Consider the following 4544-nt stretch of genomic DNA (forward strand, 5'->3'; position numbering starts at 1 on the left):
CACCACAACATCAAAGCGTCATTCATTTCTTTCAATTCCCTATCTCTACAGTACATGGATACCCCCCCCAACCGAGGCTTCCCTTTAACTCCATGCACATGTACTGGAGCAGAGGCAAAAGGCAAGCCTTGCTCTTGCCCTTCTCCCAGTAAGACCATGCCTTGGCTACAGGCTGTTCTGTTTCATCTGAGCGCATCCAGCCTTGTGGCTTGCCAGTCTGCTGCCTCTCGATTAGCAAAGGTCGTAGAGCAACATCACCAGGACCCCACTGCAGGGGGGGGGGGTTATACGTTGCCACGCAGCCAGAGTCACAAGGCCTTTTGTTTGGGGTTGAGAGAGGTTTGGTTTTAGCCTACGGACAGAAGTAACTGAATGAAGACAGGCGAGAAGAACGAAAGCGCCCGTCTAAGGCAGTGCATCATGGGCTGTCAGTTGGTCTTTGGCATGGGCGGATGGTGGTTGGTGTAGTGAATATTCGGAGCTTTACTGTATGTGGGATGATGAGGAGGTTGGTACTGGACTATACTAGAGCAACGGTGGTGTCACTACAGTCAAGCATCACCTTTCTCTTCCTTTCATGTTGTTTGTGTAGTGGGGCATGCAGAGGCTATAGCCTGCCACTTGCTTCAGACAACTGTTAAAGATGCTGATAACAAAAACAATTTGCAGAGCCTTCCACACAATGCCTCTGACAAAGTTGACATTGTCAGCTCCCACACAGAGAGGATACATTCACTTCCTCCACAACACTGTCACCCTCAGGTGAAAAAGAGGAACACTGCACCTTGCAAAGAGTCCAATGGGGCTTACTGATATGTCCCAAAGGATTTATGCTAAACAAAAATATAAACGCAACATACAACAATTTCAACGATTTTACTGAGTTACAGTTCAAATAAGGAAATCAGTCAATTAAAATAAATAGATTAGTCCCTAATCTATGGATTTCACATGACTGGGCAGGAGCGCAGCCATGGATGGGCTTGGGAGGGCATAGGCCCACCCACTGGGGAGCCAGGCCCAGTCAATCAGAATGAGTTTTTCCCAACAAAGGGCTTTATTACAGACAGAAATACTCCTCAGTTTCATCAGCTGTCCGGGTGGCTAGTCTCAGACGATCCCGCAGGCGAAGAAGCCGGATGTGGAGGTCCTGGGCTGGCGTGGTTACACGTGGTCTGCAGATATGATGCCGGTTGGACGTACTGCCAAATTCTCTAAAATGATGTTGGAGACAGCTTATGGTAGAGAAATGAACATTGAATTCTCTGGCAACAGCTCTGGAGGAATTGCAAGCTCCCTCAAAACTTCTGTGGCATTGTGTTGTGTGACTAAACTGCACATTCTAGAGTGGCCTTTTATTGTCCCCCAGCACAAGGTGCACCTGTGTAATGATAACGCTGTTTAATCAGTTTCTTGATATGCCAGACCTGTCAGGTGGTTAAGTTTTTGGCAAAGTAGAAATGTTCACGAACAGGGATATAAACACATTTTACACAACATTTGAGAACAATAAGCTTTTTTGCATTTGGAAAAATTCTGAAATATTTTATTTCAGCTCATGAAACATGGGACCAACACTTTACATGTTGTATTTTTTGTTTTTGTTCAGTATATACAGTACCTGTCCAAAGTTTGGAAACACCTACTCATTCAAGCGTTTTTTCTTTATTTTTACTACATTGTAGTATAATAGTGAAGACATCAAAAGTAAGAGATAACACATATGGATTCATACTGTAACCAAGAAAGTGTTAAACAAATCAAAATATATTTATATTTTATATTCTTCAAAAATTGATGACAGCTTTTCTACACTCTTGGCATTCACCTAGAATACATAAAATACCAAGTCCATATTATGGCAAGAACAGCTCAAATAAGCAAAGAGAAACGACAGTCCATCATTACTTTAAGACATGAAGGTCAGTCAATGCGGAAAATTTCAAGAACTTTGAACGTTTCTTCAAGTGCAGTCACAAAAACCATCAAGCGCTATGATGAAACTGGCTCTCATGAGGACCGGCACAGGAAAGGAAGACCCAGATTTACCTCTGCTGCAGAGTTAAAACCCAGGATGGGAGACCAAAGGGTAGCTGGAGATAGATCAATTATCCAGTAAGAGGTACTGCCCAGACGTTTTAATTTTGTATTATTTTAAAAAAAAGATCTGACGTTGTTTTCAAGGTACAAATTCAACATATTTTACACAAGGCGTGTCTATGTTGAAATCTGTTTACCATGATGACGTAATTCTGTGGTTGAAATGTTACCTTCAAAGCAACAGTTATTTGATGACTTCATCCAAATCCAATGTATTTTACACCTATGGTCCACCTCACAATAGGTTCACAAATTACTTCACAATAAATTGTCAGTGTGAGGGTGTGTGTGTGTGCGTGTGCACAAGTGTGTTTGAGCGAGAGTCCCAATAAGTTTTTTTTACAAAAAACATAAAGTATCTTTCGTCTCTCTGTGTTTCATAAATGGCCTTCAATTCGCAAGAGGCTGAATGTATCTCACCGGAGAAAGCATCCGACTAAACAAAACATTGCCCCTCAGTCCCAATATGTGTAGCGTATATATCTGATGCTGTCAGGTCAGAAATAGTATGATTGAATAGCATTGAATGCAAGAGAAGCCAGAAAGCATTTGACCTCCGTTGATAAAAACAATATAAAATATTAGCCAATCAGCGTTGAGCTAAACTATGAATGCTCCAGGGGCACCAGAATTAAGTGTCAAGGGAAGCCAGTTTGGATTTGGCTTCAGACCAATCATATCACAAGCCGAAGGTCATTATTGGCAGAAAAAAATATTGAATTGTTGCATCTCGTTGTGTTGTTGTCCTCCGGTGGCTAGCTAGCTAAAATCGTTCCTTTCCTAAATTAGCCTTGATGGTGATAGGGACTTGGACTTGGTGATTTTTCTTAATTCTCCGTACTGGCCAGTGATTATAACGGCAATTCTGATCCAACTATAAATTCATACATTGTGCCCCTGGTCTGAGAGGATAGAAGTTCAACATGTAGCTAGATGTACAGCAGTATACTAATGTTAACTAGCTCGCTGGCGTATCGTTGCACTTGAAAGGAAGTTAGGCTGGTGAGCAAGTATTTTAGCCAGGTAGCCTACGATAACAACAACAACTAAAAGCGTGTACTGTATGACAGAGTCATAGACCGTATAGGCAACATGAAAGAGGAGGATGGCATTGTCAACATGTTTTTTCTACTTGCACGCATGCATGCACACACACACACAGAAATAAATACCACTATCATGTTTAGCTTTCGTTGACAGGACAAAATAGTTTTTGGAATGTTTTAGTTGTCACTGTATTAGACTAATCATACAGTGCATTCAGAAAGTATTCAGACCCCTTGACTTTTTCCACATTTTCGTACGTTACAGCCTTATTTTAAAATTTACACACAAAACCCCATAATGACAAAGCAAAATCAGGTTTTTAGATTTTTTTGCAAATGTATTCAAAATAAAAAACAGAAATAACTTGTTTACTTAAGTATTCAGACCCTTTGCTATGAGACTCGAAATTGAGCTCAGGTGCATCCTGTTTCCATTGATCATCCTTGACATGTTTCTACAACTTCATTGGAGTCCACCTCTGGTAAATTGAATTGATTGGACATGATTTGGAAAGGCACACACCTGTCTATATAAGGTCTCACCATTGACAGTCCATGTCAGAGCAAAAACCAAGCCATGAGGTCAAAGGAATTGTCGGTAGAGCTCAGAGACAGGATGTTGAGGTACAGACCTGGGGAAGGGTACCAAAACATTTCTGCAGCATTGAAGGTTCCCAAGACCACAGTGGCCTCCATCATTCTTAAATGATGGAGGCCACCAAGACTCTTCCTAGAGCTGGATGCCCGGCCAAACTGAGCAATTGGGGGAGAAGGGCCTTGGTCAGGGAGGTTACCAAGAACCCGATAGTCACTCTGACAGAGCTCCAGAGTTCCTTTGTGGGAATGGGAGAACCTTCCAGAAGGACAACCACCTCTGCAGCACTCCACCAATCAGGCCTTTATGGAAGAGTGGCCAGACGGAAGCCATTCCTCAGTAAAATGCACATGACAGCCTGCTTGGAGTTTGCCAAAAGGACTCTCAGACCATGAGAAACAAGATTCTCTGGTCTGATGAAACAAGATAGAACTCTTTGGCCTGAATGCCAAGCATCACGCCTGGAGGGAACCTGGTGCTATCCCTACGGTGAAGCGTGGTGGTGGCAGCATCATGCTGTGGGTCTTTCAGCAACAGGGACTGGGAGACTAGTCAGGATCGAGGGAAAGATGATCGGCGCAAAGTACAGAGAGACACTTGATGAAAACCTGCTCCAGAGCGCTCAGGACCTCAGACTGGGGTGAAGGTTTACCTTCCAACAGGACAATGACCCTAAGCACACAGCCAAGACAACGCAGGAGTGGCTCCGGAACAAGACTCTGAATGTCCTCGAGGGGCCCAGCCAGAGCCCGGACTTGAACCCGATCGAACATCTCTGGAGAGATCTGAAAATAGCTGCGCAG

Source organism: Oncorhynchus tshawytscha, linkage group LG15, assembly GCF_018296145.1.
Source record: "Oncorhynchus tshawytscha isolate Ot180627B linkage group LG15, Otsh_v2.0, whole genome shotgun sequence".
Taxonomy (NCBI): Eukaryota; Metazoa; Chordata; class Actinopteri; order Salmoniformes; family Salmonidae; genus Oncorhynchus; species Oncorhynchus tshawytscha.